Source organism: Pogona vitticeps, chromosome 1, assembly GCF_051106095.1.
Source record: "Pogona vitticeps strain Pit_001003342236 chromosome 1, PviZW2.1, whole genome shotgun sequence".
Taxonomy (NCBI): domain Eukaryota; kingdom Metazoa; phylum Chordata; class Lepidosauria; order Squamata; family Agamidae; genus Pogona; species Pogona vitticeps.
Window position 1 is genome coordinate 8,595,310 of NC_135783.1, and position 19,867 is coordinate 8,615,176.

The following is a 19,867-nucleotide window of genomic DNA, read 5'->3' on the forward strand; positions in this document are numbered from 1 at the left end:
GCCCCCTCCAACACCCTCCCCCCTTCCTGTTCCATTAGATCCACTGTGGGTCTCTTCTTCATTGATGGCAATTAATAACAATTTAAAAACATTTAAAACATATATAAAATAAAACTTTTCTAAAGCCCCTTCTCTCCCTCCCAGCCATGTAGCTCATGTTGAGAGGGGGATGAGGCAGCCAGGAGCAGCAGGGCCTGATCCTGCAGGCACAGGGGAAGGTTGAGCCAGCTCCCTTGAGAAAGGGCTGGCATCCAACAGGGGCCCGACCACAGTTCCACTGCCTCTCACCCAGTGGGCTGTGGCCGGCAGATGGTCTCTTGTTCCCTCTATCAGCAGGCACGCTCGTCCGGTCAGGTCCCAAAGGAAGCTCCGGTTAAAACCTTTCTCTCCCCCTGGGCCAGGTGGCCGGTGTTGGTAGGGGATGAGGCAGCCGGGAGCAGCAGGGCCTGATCCTGCCAGCACAGGGGAAGGTTGAGCCAGCTCCCTTGAGAAAGAGCTGGCATCCAACAGGGGCCCAACCACAGTTCCACTGCCTCTCACCCAGTGGGCTGTGGCCGGCAGATGGTCTCTTGTTCCCTCTATCAGCAGGCACGCTCGTGATAAGAGCAAACGTAAGACCTGGCTCTTTAGGCAGGCCTTCCCTCCTGTCATTACTTAATTTATTTTTGCCATCTTGAATCGTATTAGGTTGTTGTTTTATATTTTATATTGTTACTGTTTTTATAAATGTGTTGGCAGCCGCCCAGAATAGACTTTGGTCTAGGTGGGCAGGGTGTTAAATAAATAAATAAATAAATAAATAAATAAATAAATAAATAAATAAATAAATAAATAAATAAATAAATAAATAAATAAATAAATAAATAAATAGTGGTTGTTGTGGGTTTTTCAGGCTTCTTGGCCGTGTTCTGATGGTGGTTTTTCCTAATGTTTCACCAGTCTCTGTGGCCGGCATCTTCAGAGGACAGCAAAGCCTTCGCGAATACAAACAAACAAACAAACAAACTAATAAATAAATAAATAAATAAATGCCTGTTGAAGTAGGTGGGTCTTTGAAGCACCGAACACCTGGTTGGCTGCTACGAACCAGCACAAACCAGCGAACCGGTGGTTCGCCCTCATCTCTACAAATAGCATATTTCATTTATGCTTATATCCACATATATACATGCTGGGTTGCACAATTATATATTCTAATATGTTTAACTAGAGCCTTTTTGTTTGGTAAAGGTCGCTCGCCACCGTCTTCCTTCTACAATGATTCGTTGTTCACCACAGAAGGCGAACGGCTTATTTTTGAAATCCTGGCGGGCATGTCCTCAACGGATTGTGGAAGCGAACTTGAACACAGATCAGGGAGGTGTGTGGGGAGAGAAGGACGAGTGATTGATGGGTTTAAAATACAAGTTCTTGGGAACGAGGCAAATGATCGTAGTTGCAAAAGAGCTGGTGACGGTGGCAGCAGCGGTGACACCATTTTCCAGAACTTTCTTTAGACTTTGGTGCCCTGTTCAACTAAGTCACTTACGCCCTGCTTTTCTGGAGGGAGAAAAACCAGCGACAAACGGGAACCAATCATAGATTCCAATGAATGCTTGCTGCCAATTTCCTCTCAATGAGGTTGAGTTCTTTGGTTCTATTATTATTATCATCATCATTATTTTGCCAAGGTTACTCTATTCTTAGCAAAGAGGGAACGGGTTGTTTCGTGGGCGGTGGGGAGGAGGGAGAAATAACCTCTCTGGATGACTTTGTTTTCATGGGTTAGCTGTTCTCGGGGTTACTGCCTCTGTTGATTGAGAGGCAACATATACCAGCAGAAGTAGACATCAAGTTGATGCGGCCTTGGGCCTTTCTGAAGGGGAAAAGCACGTGTGCGCTAATTCTACAATACTGTCAGGAGAACCGTTGTGGAGGCGGAGGACGCTTCTCCTAAAGCAGACAATCGGGAGCATCAAATCAAATCAAAGTACAGCCAATATCGCCTGCAATTGGTGAGACGGGTCGCCGGGTGAAAATCATAGGCTCTTTCCGACTCCCCTCTTCCTCGCCTTCATTCCCTCGTGTGTATTAAACATCATTTTAATATTCTAGCGACAATGTTTTATAATTAATCTAAATGTAAGAGGTTGAGCACACTGGAGATTATAGCTCAGTGTAAAGAGGTGAGGAAGGTTGCTTGGCTCATCGGCGAATCCGCGAAGCCCCGGCGCCGGCTACGAGGGACCGCGCCCGAGAACGGTTACCCGCCGCGTTTGCTTTGGAATGAGCAAGGCGGCCCCCTGTGCACTTTGGAAAAGTGAAAAACCTTTAACTCATCACACTTGTAACGTTAATAATGAAGGGAAAAGTGCTTTCAGAAAGATTACAGTTCGTTCCCAGACATATATATGGAACTCAGGAGGGGCCATCTAAGCCCCCTTGAGAGAGAGTAGCTCAAGATCTGCACTATAAACTAGAATGATAGCATCCTTATTATAAGATGCAAATGAAGAGGGGGTTGGGTGCAATTCCCTTTTTTTAAAAAAAAGCGCATTACGAGTGTTTAATTTTTCTTGTGGGAATAACACTCCAGTTGGCCTGGTGGCGTGCGCATGAATGCTGCACACCAAGCGTTACTCTAAAGGCAGCAGGTTCAGCTTTGGGAGCTTTGATTAAATGGGAAGCTCTCTCTTCAAAAACATACCGTGGACCACCAAAGCCTGGTCTTTCCCCCCCCCCCCCCAGATGTCCTATGCTGATTGCTCCATTAAAAAAAAAAATACATTTTGGGGGGGGGGGGATACAGCTTGCGGGGTGCTCCTGGATTCATCTCTGAACCTGGATGCCCAGGTTTCAGCAGTGGCCAGAAGTGCCTTTGCACTATTAAAGTAAGTGTGCCAACCACACCTCTTTCTTTAGAGAGGTCTGATCTGGCCATTGTGATGCATGCCTGAGTCACATCCCAGCTGGATTAGTGCAACACACCTTAAGTGGGGTTGCCTATGGAAAGTGTTTGGTTGTGTAACCGGCTGCTGATCTGCTTCTTGGCAGAATTCAAAGTGTTGGTTCTACCCTTGTTGTTGTTGTTGTTTAGTCGTTAAGTCGTGTCCGACTCTTCGTGACCCCGTGGACCAGAGCACGGCAGGCCCTCCTGTCTTCCACTGTCTCCTGGAGTTGGGTCAGATTCGTGTTGGTAGCTTCGATGACACTGTCCAGCCATCTCGTCCTCCATCGTCCCCTTCTCCTCTTGCCTTCACCCTTTCCCACCATCAGGGTCTTTTCCAGGGAGTCTTCTCATGAGATGGCCAAAGTATTGGAGCCTCAGCTTCAGGATCTGTCCTTCCATCATCTATGCACCTAGATGAGCACAAAACTTACTTAATGCAAAGGAGGGCAGCCTGTGGGCCTGGTGCTCTGTGTAGCCCCTTAAGGCTCCTTTGCAGCCCCCAACCCTCCCTTGACATCCTCACATTTTAAATAGGACACAGTCCTGGTTAACATCAAAACACAGCTCTTTTGCAAAGTGAACGTGGGCTTCTGGTTTCATTTCTTGGCATGCTTTGGCATCATTTATGCAATCTCCGTGGACCCAGCCAAGTTGCCTACCCCTAATTGATTGAATAGGATAATGGAATAATGAAGTTGGAAGGGGCCTATAAGGCCATTGAGCCCAACCCCCTGCTCCAGGCAGGAATAAATCAAAGGCTATCTGCCAGGTGTTTTCTCTTGAATGCTTCCAGTGTTGGAGCGCTCACCACCTCTCAGTGTCATTGGTTCCATTGTCATGCTGCTCTAACAGTTAGGAAGTTTTTTCTGATATTCAATCAAAATATGGCTTCCTGTAGCATGAGCTCATTATTATGCACTTTGAGATGATCAAGAATAGATCCTTCCTCTCCTCTGTATGACTTTTAAGTACAGTGGTGCCTCGCATAGCGAGGTTAATCCGTTCCGGATTAACCCTCGCTATGTGAAAACATCGCTAAACGGAACGTAAAAACCCATTGGAACGCATTAAACATTGTTTAATGCGTTCCAATGAGCCCTAAACGTACCATTCAGCGAAGTTTCCTCCATAGCGGCAGCCATTTTCGCGCCCTCGGTAAGCGAGGGGAGGGCGCGAAAACACTGCGCGCGACCATTTTGGGGCTTCCGGCGGCCATTTTGGAACCGCCTAACAGTTGATCCGCGGGCATTGCAAAGCGAAGATCGGTAAGCGAAACGCTTACCGATCGTTGCTATGCGAGTTTTGCCCATTGCGACCGTCGGTATGCCTCCGCATTAGCGATCCCGAAAAAGGGATCGCTATGCGGATTCGTCGTTATACGGTGCGCTCGTTAAGCGAGGCACCACGGTAATTGAAAAGTGCTATCCTATCTCTCCAGAGTCTTTTTTTCTCAAGGCTAAACCGGCCCAGTTCTTCCAGTCTTTCCTCATAAGGCTTGGTTTCCAGCCCTCTGATCATCCTTGTCGCCCTCCTCTGAACTTGTTCCAATTTGTCAGCATCCTTCTTGAAGTGTGGTGTCCAGAACTGGACACGACACTCAAAGTGAGGCCTAACCAGTGGTGAATGGATGGGGACTAGCACTTTGCGGGATGTGGAAGCAATACTTCTGTTAATGTGATCTAAAAAATAATATTTGCCTTTTTTTGTGGCCCTGCATGTTGCAAGCAAATATTGGGGAAAATCCTTTTTTGAACTACAGAATTTCTGGAAGAGCGTGCTCTCTTGTCTGTGAGACTGTAGGTGTTGCAGTGCAAAAAAAGGTTTTTTTTTCTAATCTTTGCCAATTGAGTGGAATATGCACTAGAAAAATCAGAAAGCAGAGGGGCGATGTGACAACTCTATCCTCCCCCCCTTCCCCGATAACATGAGAAATTCACAAAAGGCATTCTCCAGCGCAGAAAGAAGTCACATTAGGAAGGAAGTCTGGTGAAAAAGAGAGAGGTTATTACCTCCCACTATTGCCGTACAGTTCCTCCTCTTCATTTTTTTTCCTGCAAGGAACCATTCTAGGACAACATAATCCCATCTTTTGCCTTTGACCCCAACTGTTTGCCAAACCTCGAAGGCCAAAGTCTGAAGGGGAAAGGAATGCAAGGTGTAGAAAAGCACCAGATAAAAGACGGGAGAGAAGGATTAAGTGTTTGGTCTACTCTTCAGGCAGCTTTGGAGTTGAAAGGTCAAGAATGGTGGAGGGGGGGGAAGCAAAGGAAAAAAAGATAAAAATTCCTCATTGGCCACATAGGGCGATAATTCAGATAGTGTCTGAGATGGACCACTCAAATTTCCTCTCCTAAAAAAAAATGAGACAGGGACAGAGAAGGGAAGGGCCGTGGGTGACAACAGACACAAGATACCTTTTCAAGGTGAAGAGATGTAATTTGGACTAGACCCCTTTCTAGGCTGGGGGACCTTGACTTGCGTGTTTGTTCCCCCCCCCCCCATAGCTACTTCAGTGGAAGCCAAAAGGCAGCAGGGGACAGAGGGAAACCACAAACCAACGTCCGAGCCTTTGATTTAGTCGTCCAAAGACCAACGCACAGGTTACGTCTTTTGTATGAGAGCCATTTTAGCCATGGGGAAAGTGTCACCACCAAAGTAACTAGTTAAAATAACCAGTTACTTGGGCTTAGTTCTCTTTAGATCTTAAAACTGCAAAGCTGGAAGTGGACCCTGAAACTTTTTTTTTATCCACAAGAAGACCATGATGTTGAAGAAGAAAATGAGGGTGAAGAAAGAGGGTGAAGAAAGAAAGAGAGAGAGAGAGAGAGAGAGAGAGAGAAACTGAATTACTCTTTTTTTACCTTTTTAAAGTAAAACCCTAAATATAAGCTGTAACGGGGTTAGTGGACTAGCTAGGCTAATAGAAGAGGTCAAAGATCAGTCAGGCCAGCAATTATTTATGATGAAGGGTTTACAGGGCTTCCTTGCAGTTAATTCTTAGTGCAGAGATGCTCAGGCCCATGGATCTTTTGACTTTTCTTGTGTGTACACTTATATATCCGTTTTGTTTTGGGAGGGAAATCTCTAAATACAAGATGCCATGACTGGCTTTAAGAGGCAGCTCAGCCCATGGAGATACCTGTGGCTCTTCGTCCTCCTAATCAGAGTGCAAAGGCACTACGACAACATCTGGCTGGGGGATTCTGGGAGTTGTGGTCCAAAAACAATCAACATCGCCAAGTTCTGGTCACATTGGTGATGCATTACTCCAGGTTCGAGGGTCATGTGTCTCTTGGTTGTTGTGGGTTTTTCAGGCTCTTTGGCCGTGTTCTGAAGGTTGTTCTTCCTACCATTAGATTCCGGCCGTGAAAGCCTTCGCGAATCATGTGTCTCTCTTTATGTCATTGTCTGGAACAGAACAAAACCTCAGGCCATTTAGTATACCAAAATTTCCAAGTATGAGGTCCTGTCCAAAAGAGAAATCAGCAGCTTTAGGTTTCTTTTCCTACCTCCTACCCTGAACGGCATCAGTATTTGAGGGTGTTTTGCTCTTAAATGGGCCATTAAGAGGCGTTAACTCTAGAAAAGACCTGCTGCTTGATGTGGACTGCCTGTGTTTTTGGGTTCTTCAGGGGAAGTGAGATGGGTACGGGGATTAATAGGAACTCCCAAATTTCACACTGCAGCCCTGGAGAGATCTTTGATGTGGTCCAGATCGGCTGTTCCTGTCGTCTTATGGATCACACGGTGGATCCATCTGGTTCAGCACTAGCTGTTTTAACTGGCTTTCCAGAGGAAACGGTCTTTTCCACGACCCACAACCTGATTCTTTTGGCTGGAGAAGCTGTGGAGAGAAGCGGCCACAGCACCTTTTAGGATAACAGGCAACCAGAAAGACGTCAAGCCTTCTTGTTTCGGATTCTGGCCAACAAGGTGCCTCTGAAAAGTCTACAGTTCTCTGATAAATACAGGAGCTTCTGTTCATTGTCCTCCCTCCTCAGTGATGGGAAATATGGGAGAGCCTTAACTAGCATTTTCTGCTGGAGTTTTCGCAACCTTGCAAGAGGCCTTTAGTAGGTTTGGCCAGGAGGGACCTTTTGGCCTGGGTCAATCTATCCAGCACAAACCAATTGTTTCCTCCTGTCTCTGAATTCAAAGAGAGCCCAGCCTCTCTGCTCAGTGCTTTTTTTTTCCTTCCTAGAGTCTGTTGAGGCCTATTGTTGATGGCAGCCATGTTTGTCCGTTTGCTGTCTGCTCTGTTCAAAACTGTAAGTAAAGAAAATGGTTTTTATCTTTTCCCCTCCTATTAATGTCTCAGAGTGAGTTATTGAAACTGTAAGTGCCAGTTAATGTGGAAAAGAATGGACTACTCTGGGGAACGTTAAGCTATTCTTCTGCTCTATGAATCCCCAAATTTCTGCTGCACAGCTGGAGAAATTTAAACAAAAAACCTCAAAACTCTGCAACATTTTGACCTCCAAGGGAGGTGGATTAGTCTCCCAACCACCCAACAGATGGGAAAGGTGGTGTCCTCCAAAATGAAAAAAGGAAGGAAGGAAGGAAGGAAGGAAGGAAGGAAGGAAGGAAGGAAGGAAGGAAGGAAGGAAGGAAGGAAGGAAGGAAGAAAGAAAGAAAGAAAGAAAGAAAGAAAGAAAGAAAGAAAGAAAGAAAGAAAGAAAGAAAGAAAGAAAGAAAGAAAGAAAGAAAGAAAGAAAGAAAGAAAGAAAGTGTTTGCTTTCAAAGAAAGGGAAGTGAATATAGCCAGGAGGTATTGCTGCTTATTTCCCTAACATTCACTAATAGAGCCACCTCAAGATTTTGGTATCCTTTAAATGTTGTGCCTTGAGGTGAAACCCCAGCTTTGTTGTTGTTTAGTCATTAAGTCGTGTCCGACTCTTCGTGATCCCAGGCCCTCCTGTCTTCCACTGCCTCCCGGAGTAGGGTCAAATTCATGTTGGCCGCTTCAATGACACTGTCCAACCATCTCGTCCTCTGTCATCCCCTTCTCCTCTTGCCTTCACACTTTCCAACATCAGCATCTTTTCCAGGGAGTCTTCTCTTCTCATGAGATGGCCAAAGTCTTGGAGCCTCAGCTTGAGGATCTGTCCTTCCAGTCAGCACTCAGGGTTGAATGCTCAGCTACTCCACCTTAGTTACAGCCCCGATTTCCAGAATCTAAGAGCTTCACATCTCCATGTATCCTGCCTGCACCCTAGAGACTGAGATTCAGATGGATATAACTGCAGAACCCAGAGGCAGGAGTGACACCTGACAAGCGTGGGTAAGTCTTTCCACCAAGACCTCCTTTCTTCATGCCTGAACACATCTGTTGTCCGTTGTGCCAAAATGGGGGTCCGAGCATAAGACTCGCCACAGACTTCCTCTCTCCTTTTCTGCTCCTTCTAAGGCAGAAAAGCCGTTTCACAGGTAAAAAAAAGGCTCCAGAAAGCGTAACTGTTGAACCCACACACTCGCCATAAGCTTGTCAGGTATATGTTTATGACACATTCCCCTTGTACGGTTCTTTAGTGTGCAGATTTTACAATTTCTGCAACTTCACAACAACACAACAGCTCATTCTGTGCAGCTTCCCTGAGCACCTCTTGGTTTGTTTGTTTTTTAACGTAGTCTGTCGTATACAACTCTTTTTCTGAAACAGGAAAGCTTTTGCGGTTCCCAACTGTGAGTTTGGGGGGTGGGTGGGTGGGGGGGGAAGGAAGTCAGCTTTTCTTTGCAGTTTGGCATTACAGGAAACAGAAAAATAAAAGAAGTTAACAGAAACCTTTCGCCCTTCTCCAAATTTCTTGCCCCCGCTTGATCTCTGCTATCATGAAAACACACTCCGCCAGGGCAGGCTTCCGAGAAAACCAAACTGCGCACAAAAGTCAGGAAAAAAAACGGGGTGCTGTGCAACCATTGCCCGAGGAGCTGAAAAGAAAGTCCACGTTACATAGGAGTCATCTGGTGGGGAACGAGGCCAGCTCACAGCTTATAATGGTGTTTAGAAAGAAAGCGTCTGTGTTATGTCTAGGGGGCCTGTGTGTTTTGTGTTACCCTGACCCCAGCATTGTACTGGTTTTTTTTTCCCCTCCACAACCCTCAACCCCCACCCCCACCCACCCCCCAATTCAAAACTGGTATGCAAACTTTTCAGCGCAGGGCTGGCCCCGACTGGAGTTTTGTCTCCCAGCCAAATCTACATTTCAGATTGGAAAAAGGAGAAGGCGAGGGCTAAAGGTCACTGTTCGCAGGTTTGGGATCATGTTTAATATCACATGACACCTTTGTCAAACAGGGCTGTGTTTTAAAAGAAGAAAGAGGCAAGGAGGCCTTTCTGTCTGGATTCCAGTAGTCGGGGGGAACCTGATGCCCAGGAAGACTGGACTTTCTCTCCCTTGCTGGGGTTTAACCCCTTGCAAGGTCTGACGCTCTCGACTCCTTGCAACCGAGGCTATGCTTCAAAATGCACATACAATCCGGCCCGTTCCTGGGCTTTAATTGCACCAGACGGCCAGGATCTTATTTGTTTAAACCTGCTTATTTGAGAGCAGAAATGTATGAGAGACAGAGAGCAAGAGAGAGAGAGAGAGAGAGACAGAGAGTCTGGCCAGTGCCGATCCCTAGCCCCATATAGCTGAGCTAGCTGAGACCAACCCCCTTCCAATTCTGTTTTTTAAATCACAGAATCATAGAATAAATGAAGTTGGAAGGGGCTTATAGGATCATCAAGTCAAACCCCCGGCTTATTCAGGAATCCAAATCAAAGAAGATCTGATGGAGGGTTGTCCAATTTTCTCTTGAGCGCCTCCAGCATTGGAGCGCTCACCACCTCCCGAGGCCATGGATTCCATTGTCGTACTGCTCTAACAGTCAGGAAGTTTTTATGCTGATATTCAACTGAAATCTGGCTTCCTGTAACTTGAGCTCACTGTTGTGTGTCCTGCGCTCGGGGGATGATGGAGAACAGATCCTGCCCCTCCTCTGTAGGACAGTGTAACAGCCGCCCTCAAACCTCAGAGAGTGGTTGCTACTTCACTTTAAAACTCTGCTGCCACCCAACTTATCCTTAAAAATCAAGAGAAGGACAAGTATATCTTTTAAAAAAACAAACAACTGGTTTATTGTTTACAGAAAATAAAGATAGTAAATCACTGGTAAAGAATTAAGTTGTCAATCACTGTAAATAAACACTGGCTCACACAGACTATTTCTCACTGACAGGCTCTCTCACTCACTATATCTAACAATCACTTTCAACTCTCAGCTCAAACTCAAAAATCTCTCACAAACTCTTTATCCCCCTTTTTATATCAGCTCCTCCCCTTAAGTTCCACCCTCCGTCACACCATTGGCTGATGACTCACTGCCCAGCTGTGACGGACAGGTGATGCTATGGCTGCCCGTTACAACAGCCTTTCAAGGATTTGAAAAGTATTATCAGATCTCCCCTTCTTTTCTCAAGGCTAAATATGCCCAGTTCTTTCCACTTGGAATCCTCACCCTGTTGGAAGTGAAGTCAGTATGGAGGATAACACTGCGCCACAGGAGTACCGCATGGGCACATGCATGCATGTGTCCGCCGTGCTCATGCTGGCTGGGGCAAGGCTGTGCTTTGGGGGTCCAAAAATATTACTTTTCTTAACTATAGAATAATAGAATAATTCTAGAATAATCGAGTTGGAAGGGGCCAACAAGGCCATTGAACCCAACCCCTTGCTCAAGGCAGGAATGCTAGGGACCCCAGGAACATCAACCAGATGCTGTGAGGGTACTCACGTTCTGAAATATTCCCTTTCCTACCAGAAATGAACAGGCATCAACTCCGTTGCAAATTTGGGCAAACTGTGGGAAACTTTGTTTTAAAGTCACCTTGACATGCCGTGATTTGTGGCATTTGTCATTTTGGTTTTGAATATCTCATCTGCCAGTTACACATCTTTCCTTTGAAGAGATGCTTGCAGTGTGGTTTTATTGTTGAACCTTGCCTGGATGCAGTGTTTATAATAGTCAGCACTTAAAATAAAATAAAATGCTCTTTTGGACTACATCTTCCATGACATGGTTGCCTAGGGGATTCTGGGAATCGTAGTCTGGAAAAGTACCCTTTCCAAGCCCTCACGGGAAGTATATAAGTCTGTAAAAGTAAATACTAGTGCAAATACCAAAGGCAAAATGGCTACGGAGATAACCAACCAACCAACCAACCAACCAACCAACCAACCAACCAACCAACCAACCAACCAACCAACCAACCAACCAACCAACCAACCAACCAACCAACCAACCAACCTTCCTTCCTTCCTTCCTTCCTTCCTTCCTTCCTTCCTTCCTTCCTTCCTTCCTTCCTTCCTTCCTTCCTTCCTTCCTTCCTTCCTTCCTTCCTTCCTTCCTTCCTTCCTTCCTTCCTTCCACCAGGTAACTGTTAAAAATGAAGGAAAGAAGACAGTTTCCTCAAGGCTTCCCTCATCCTATGCTTTGTTTGCAGAATTCCTCCCCGTGACCACCCAAAATGGTTCAGATCCTTCCATTTCAGTGGCTCAAATAATTATATAATAATTACAAGCTGTCAAGTCAATGTTATTGGTGACACTTTCCAGGGTTTTTAGGTAGAGAGTACTCAGAGGTGGTTGACCATTCCTTTCTTCTGGGGTTGCCTTGGGACTGTGCAGCTCGCCCAAGGCCACCCAGGCTGGCTTCCTTCCGAGGAGGCCCAGTGGGGATTGTACTGTCAACCACATACCTAAACCACTGAGCTATCCAGCTTTTCATTCAAAGGAGGCCGTAAAACCTGGCTTTAGTCACAGGGCTACGTGGCGAGATGATGGTGGTGGGGATGTAAATGTGGAAAGCAGAAGACATCAGATTTCAGTTTCCAAATGACTCCCAATTTCTCCCCCGCCCTCCAAGTTGGCAAAACATTTTGGCCCATTCCCACTCCACCCCCCACCCCCAAAGGCCTTGAAGTCAGTACTCCAACAGATCGGTGGGTTATTATGCTCCAACATCCAATCTAGAAACTTTTGAACTTGACATGAGATTGTCAGATTGTCCCTTCATCTCCTTTATTAAAGTCAAACAATTAATCCTGCTATCGCTCCACTGATTAGATTAGAAGGGGAGGGGGGGGTAAAACCCAGTCAGATATGAGAATTAAGTGGGTCACAGATACGAATGAACAGACTTACTCTATGAACTCCCTTTTCTTGTCTCTAGGTTTGGGCTGATATTTGTTCCAACATGCTCTCACGTAGATGAAAGATAATTTTCCTTTCTTTCTTAATAACCAGTGAAGATAATTAACAATGTTAAAAGAAGGATGTATGAAGCAGCACGATGGTATTGACAGAAATCTTGCTGCCCTGGACAAACAGCCCCTTCTCCCCCATTCTCAATCACAGCCTCACAAGTGCCAAGATTCTATCCACTGCTTTAAGCAGTCATAACTTGACGCATTGCTAGGTCAGCAGCTTTCCATTTCCTGGGAGATCCCAGGGCCAACATTTGAGAGCAGGTAACTTGAGAATAGGGTTGCTCTATTTTCATGGGGCAGTGAATCCATTACAGGTTTTAGACTGAACTTTAAGGCAGCTATCCAAGGTAGTGAACCCTTTTTTTGGGAATAGGGTCCCACATTTTGTACAACCTCTGTAAAATTCAGACTCAATCTCAGAGTGGATTTACCACCTCTGCAAACTCGGAGTCATCAGTTTCTACTCTTGTCCACCTGTTCCTGCCCAGGAGCAGAGAACCAGTTATCCATTTAGCAAAGCCTTTTGAAGTCCCTTTTACAGACAAACACAAGAGGGCATCCAGTAGACCATCTTGACTGCTGACATGGAATTCATCAACATTCTGTTGCCATGTAAAGCTTGGCATCATTTGTTTTGCTGGTAATACCGGCATTATATTGCACAGCAATATTGATCCATTGGCATCCTTCAGTCTCAAGAGACTATGGTAACGTGCTCTGAATGGAGGACTTGGAACAGCGTCTAGTGTGGCTGAGAAGGCCAATTCAAGAGTGACAATCCCTTCCACACTGAGGACAAATACAATCTGTCCCCTGTCCAGTTCCCTGATTTTGCTACTTTCAGAACTGCCTCTCTGCCTCGGCCTGCTGGACAAGGGTCTCCTCAAATTGGGAGAGGCCAATGATGTACCACCTGCCTCCAGGCTGAACACTCAGATGTCAAAGTTTCTGATCTGTTGAGGTCCATTCCTAAGGCCTTCAGATCCCGCTTGCAGATCTCCTTGTATCACAGCTGGAGTCTCCCTGTGGGGCGATTCCCCTGCACTAATTCTCCATGCAGGAGATTTTTTGGAATCCGACCATCAGCCATTCTCACGACATGCCCAAGCCAACATAGACATCACTGTTTCAGTATACATGCTAAAAATTCCAGCTTGTTCAAGGGCTACTCTATTTGGAGCTTTGTCCTGCCAGGTGATACCAAAAATGCATCAGAGACAACGCATATGGAACGTGTTCAGCTTCCTCTCCTGCTGTGCACAAAGGGTCCAGGACTCACTGCAGTACAGGAGTGTGCTCAGGACACAGGCTCTATAGACCTGGATCTTGGTATGTGTTGTCAGCTTCTTATTGAGCCATACTCTCTTTGTGAGTCTAGAGAACATGGTAGCTGCTTTGCCAATGTGTTTATCCGGCTCGACATCTAGGGAGAGAGTGTCAGAGATCGTTGAGCCAAGGTACACAAATTCATGAACAACCTCCAATTCTTGCGTGGAGATGGTAATAGAGGGAGGCGAGTCCACACCCTGGCCCAGGACTTGTGTTTTCTTCAGTCTGATTTGTTAGTCCAAAGGCTTGGCAAGCCTTGCTAAAATAATTCATAAGCTCTTGGAGCTGTTCAGCAGAGTGGGCAACAATGGCTGCATCATCGGAAAAGAGGAAGTCCCACATGCATTTCAGTTGGACTTTGGTCTTCACTCTCAATCTAGAGAGACTAAAGAGCTTTCCATCTGATCTAGTCCGGAGATAGACACCTTCTGTTGCAGTTCCACAGCTCCAGCATGACAGCAAAAAAGATCCCAAACAGGGTTGGTGCAAGGACACAGCCCTGTTTTGCTCCACTTCAGATGTCAAAGGGATCTGGTGTTGAGCCATCAAAAACTACAGTGCCCTTCATTTCCTCATGAAAGGACCTGATGATGTTAAGGAGTCGAGGTGGGCATCCAATCTTGGGAAGTATTTTAAAAAGGCCATCCCTACTAACCAAATCGAAAGCCTTTGTGAGATCTATGAAGGCCACAATGAGTGGCTGTTGTTATTCCCTATATTTCTCCTGCAACTGTCTAAAGGAGAATACCATGTCAGTGGTGGATCCATTAGCTCGAAATCCACACTATGAATCTGGATAGACTCTGTCTGCAAGCACCTGGAGCCTCTTCAGCACAACACGGTCAAGCAGCTTCCCTACAACGCTGAGAAGAGAGATGCCACGGTAGTTATTGCAGTCGCCCCTGTCTCCTGGGTTCTTGTACAATGTGACAATATGGACCCATTTCCTCACATTTTGAATTGTGGGTACAGAAACACAATATCACAAACGGAAAGTGTTCAGTTTTGTGTGTGTGTGTAAAGAATTGGATAATTAGTACTTAAGTGATGTTGTCCTTTATAGCCTATCAGGCTTGCACTAAGGAGGAAAGTGTTCAGCACCAAGCCACTTGGTTCATTGGTATCCTGGGAAGAAAGTATTGGAGTTTTTAAAACAATAAAAATCAAAGAGTGTGTATTGTTTGTGATGGGAGGTAAGGAAAGCACAATTATTGTTCTAGGGTAACTTTTCTAGTTAGTTTCAAAGGTCACTTTTAAAGAGCATCCTAGAGCAGATTTGAAGGTAGAGCATCCTAGAGCAGATTTGAAGGTAGTTTCCCAGTAATTGTTCAAGTTTTATAGAAATGATAAGGGAAGCACTCTATTGTTTTGCATGTTGTGTTTTTTTGTTGTTGTTTAGTTGTTAAGTCGTGTCTGACTCTTCATGACCGCATGGACCAGAACACGCCAGGCCCTCCTGTCTTCCGCTGCCTCCCGGAGTTGGGTCACATTCATGTTGGTAGCTTCGATGACACTGTCCAACCATCTTGTCCTCTGTCGTCCCCTTCTTCTCTTGCCTTCACACTTTCCCAACATCAGGGTCTTTTCCAGGGAGTCTTCTCTTCTCATGAGATGGCCAAAGTCTTGGAGCCTCAGCTTCAGGATCTGTCCTTCCAGTGAGCACTCAGGGCTGATGTCCTTCAGAATGGATAGGTGTGTTCTCTTTGCAGTCCAGGGGTCTCTCAAGAGTCTCCTATGTGTTAGAATATGAGGTTCCACAAGTCTCGTTCACTATTTCTCCTGCACCAGGTGAGCTTAGGTACCCCTCTGGATGTTGACCTCGTTCTAAGGTGGCTTCATATATTAAACCATCCAGCCTGTGGAATCACTGAAGCAGAAATGATCCTCGGCCAGCAGCCTTCTGCTCCGTGTACGTGTGAGCTGTTTTCCCAAAGCCACGGCGTAATGTCATCTCCAGAATAATTCCTCCCAAGCTGAGGCGTTTGCTCAAGCGAATTCCAATAGGCACGCCAACCTGTCATTTTACGTTTAGAAGCACTGGCGAAGAGTGTGTTTCTCCCCTTTCCCTCGTTCACTTTTGAAGAGGGACCGAGTGATTTGGAATGATAGCTCCGTTCCCTTTGCTCCACAGCCGGCCTGCCGGATCCCCTAGCGCTGGGTTCGGAAAGGAGCACGGAGCCGTTCCGCAGGCTTTTATTGGCTTGTAAAAAACAGAAGAGGGGGTGAAATCCTTTCTCTCCTCTCACAAGGAAACAGAACCTCGAGGAGGACAGTAACCAAGGAAACCCAGTGCCCAGACACTCGAGTGGGATACTAGGGGACCTTCTGGCCTTCTCCCAAAACACAAGCAGGGCTGGCCCCACCATAAGACAAACTGTGGCGCTTGCCCAAAGGGGCACACATGTTGGCATGAGGGTGAGACATTGAGGGACAGGTCTGAAAAAGCTACATCCACAGACTTCCTCTCATCGCTTTTGACTCTCAGGGGTGGCACTGTTACAGGGCTGAAGAAAGAGTGCATCTTTTGTACACAGTTATGCAGTACTTGGATAACACTTTAAAGGTAAGGACACCATCTTACGAATTCCTGGGATTTGCTGTTGAGTGAGGCAATTAGAACACTTTTCAAGACAAGTCTAGGGCACGCCCCTGAAACAGAAATCTCCAGGAGGGAATTATGAGCATCTCCCCAAGCTACCATTCCCCACCATTCCATTATGATACAGTTCTGCAGATCCGTAGGTTGGGCAGGGCATCTGGGGCTTTGTCCCAGAGTCCCAAATTTAGAGATCTTTAGAGTAGGCATCCTTCAGTCTTGAGAGACTAGGGTAATGTGCTCTGAATGGAGGATCTGGACTTGGAACAGCATCTAGTGTGGCCGAGAAGGCCAATTCAAGAGTGACCATCCCTTCCACACTGAAGACAATCTGTCCCCTGTCCAGCTCCCTGATTTTGCTGCTTTCGGGACTGCCTCTTTGCCTCGGCCTGCTGGACAAGGGTCTCTTCAAATTGGGAGAGGCCGTGATGCACCGCCTGCCTCCAGGCTGAACGCTTAGAGGTCAAGGTTTCCCATCTGTTGAGGTCCATTCCTAAGGCCTTCAGATCCCGCTTGCAGATCTCCTTGTATTGCAGCTGTGGTCTCCCCTCTCGGGCGCTTTCTCTGCACTAATTCTCCATACAGGAGATCTTTTGGAATCCGACCATCAGCCATTCTCACAACATGCCCGAGCCAATGTAGACGTCGCTGTTTCAGTAATGTATACATGCTAAAAATTCCAGCTCATTCTAAGACTACTCTGTTTGGAACCTTGTCCTGCCAGGCGATACCAAAAATGCATCAGAGACAACGCATATGGAACATGTTCAGCTTCCTCTTTAGAGGTCTTTATCAGTAAAATAAGTGTCTACTAGGTATGGGATGTTCACATTCTCTGGACTACAAACACCATAATTCTCAATTCAGGGAATTCGACCTATATTATAGACACCTTGCAGACACCTAAATGTGATGCACCAGGAAGAAAGGCCTAATCTGAAAAGATGTTGAGGTTGAGTTAGGCCAAGCTCCATCTGAGCTTCCTCTTCCTGCCCCATTGCTAACCGGGAGCTTTCTTTCCCAAGCAGAGAGACTTTGGCCTAGCTAAGCCTCAAAACCTTCTGGTGTAGGTTTTCCCTCCCGAATGCATCCCTTTTAGGTTTATCAGGTGCCTGCAAAGTGGGTAGGACTCCCGGAATGGAGCATTAGGATCTCTGGAGTCCCCAAAATCTAAAAAGCCCACCCCGCTGGCAATATCTCCCAGAACCATTCACTTTTGGGAACGCTCTCCATGGTCTAGGCAGGGAACCATGTGCTGTGCCACAAAGTGGTTCTACAGTGGCATCTCCCACAAAACAAAGAGGGAGATTACGTTTGTGTAGAAATCAAAGTGGTGACCACATCACCATGCCCATCTTCGGCCCTACCTGCTAATGATAAGGAATGTCACAGCTGGGGGTGCTCAACCCCTACATTCTCTGCTCCAAAAGGAAAAGTAGACAACATGGTAGGGGATCACTCATCCTTCCTCCAAAAAAAAAAAAAAAAAAAAAAAAAAAAAATAATAATAGGATAGGAAGGGTAAAGGGGGAGAGGGCAGAGTCAAAACGGCTACTCATATCCCTGCAAAGAGGGGTCTTAATGCCGTTAATTGTGAAGCGTAGATACACTATAAGATTCAGCTGTGGATCCTGTTAGCCTAGGCGCCTAAATTACATGTGTCTAGGGTGGTGTGGGGTGGATGTGTCTCTTAAATTTGTTTAATCTTTAGTAGACAGACACGCCAGCTGAAATTCGGTGGCTTAGTGTAGTAAATCACAACTAGAGTGGGCTCATTGAATCGGTGTGGATTTGGGAGTCAACTCCTCCAGAGGTTCCATAGATTCAATGGGCATGCACTCCTAGTATATTATGACCCTAAGCAACAGGATTTCAGCCACTACTAGCCAAAATGCTGTTGCTCAAAGTGGGAAATTACACTAGAATAGGCCCATAGAATCAATAGGGATTGAGTGAGTGAATTCCATCATAAGTTCAAATGGGCCTATTCTGACTGTGACTTACTATGTGTGCAAATCCCATATGAAGCAAAGCATGGTGCTTATATAGTGTTTAAAGCACTCTCTGGGAGATTAACAATTTAATTAATTGTCCCCCACCCCACCCCTGCGAGCTGGATATTAAATTTCTAGCCCACAAAAGGATGAAAGGCTGAATCAATCTTGAGTAGAGTTTCCACTGCAATACTGCAGTTTAACCATTCTGCCATATTTAATTTAACAGATCCTTGTGGAGGGGTCTGTTAAATTAAGCCACCCACATGGGTGGTACCTCCAGAATTTCAGCTACAAAAAAAAACACATGAATGTTTAAGAAAGGGCAACTCCCAGATTTTTTCATTTGCTAGTTGCAGCTTGGAAGGGGTGATACCTGGGTTCAAACCAGGGTACCATCTGTATAAATAGCTAGGAAGCATGTACTGTACTTTTTTCGACTGCCCCTACTTCCCTTCAGAGCTTGGGAAAGTTATCAGGCTGGCTGGGGAGATTCTGGCTGATGTAGTCTAGAAAAAGTAACTGTTCCTAATTCCTTTCCATCCACAAAAAAACAATAACTTTAAATCAAGGGAACTGAGGGAAGGAAGTTCTCAGAGGGGTGATGTCAAGAATCAGAGGATGTAATAATTAAGAAGCCATCAGAAAGGGAATGATTAAGCTGGCCGGCTGTTCTGCTGCATATTTTAATAGTACTGGGCTAATTCTTTAAAGATTGCATGCTCTGAGGCTTAGGGGAAGAAGAGATGATAAATAATAAATAGTAATTAAATTAAAGATGTACATACTGCACTGCTCCAGATTTCCTGGAAGTTTGGAAAGAGAACTCGTGTATAATCATAATAATGAGAATCTCTTTGGTTGTTTCAGAGTCCACCGGGCGTTGCGTTGTGCAGAACCTTGAAGCTGGCACGGCTGGAGCGAGAAGCTGTCAGCGGATGGCATTACTGGCATTTAGAAGAAGGAGGGGGTGAAGAATACAAAGTTCCAAGGCTGTCCGCGGGAATTTTCGGGAAGTACTCGTGCATGTGCAAGCAGAAGAGTAAGGGGTTCGCCTAATTTGCATGCGCAGCCTCCACCTGATTATCACATCACTGCACAGCGTGTCTGTTTCCGTGTGCCGAAATAATAAATAGGTCCTTTTAAAGGAGAAAGGTGGGAAATAAATAAATAAATACCTTTAGAATTTGGATGTGGGGTGATCATTGTCATTCATCTCCCCTATGCCAGTTTTTTTTCTGGCTCTGCCAAGGAAGGAAGGAAGGAAGGAAGGAAGGAAGGAAGGAAGGAAGGAAGGAAGGAAGGAAGGAAGGAAGGAAGGAAGGAGGAAGGAAGGAAGGAAGAAGGAAGGAAGGAAGGAAGGAAGGAAGGAAGGAGGAAGGAAGGAAGGAAGGAAGGAAGGAAGGAAGAGAAAGGAAGGAAGAGAGGAAGGAAGGAAGAAGGAAGGAAGGAAGGAAGAAGGAAGGAAGGAAGGAAGGAAGGAAGGAAGGAAGGAAGGAAGAGGGAGGAGGGAGGGAGGGGAGAGGAGGGAGGAGGAGGGAGGGAGGGAGGGAGGGGAGGGAGGGAGGGAGGGAAGGAAGGAAGGAAGGAAGGAAGGAAGGAAGGAAGGAAGAAGGAAGGAAGGAAGGAAGGAAGGAAGGAAGGAAAGGAAGGAGGAGGGAGGGAGGGAGGGAGGAGGGAGGGAGGGAAGGAAGGAAGGAAGAAGGAAGGAAGGAAGGAAGGAAGGAGGAAGGAGAACCAGCAAACTAACAAGCAAGCAAGCTCAGTTT

General features: G+C 46.1%; 1 long non-coding RNA gene across 1 annotated transcript; it reads left to right on the forward strand.

The window, feature by feature from the left end:
- Positions 1-4,667: 4,667 nt before the first annotated feature.
- On the forward strand, positions 4,668-19,284 carry LOC144584916 (uncharacterized). The gene is made up of 2 exons (XR_013539404.1): positions 4,668-7,197; positions 18,969-19,284. It is a non-coding gene; the product is annotated as an uncharacterized LOC144584916 (long non-coding RNA).
- Positions 19,285-19,867: the final 583 nt, after the last annotated feature.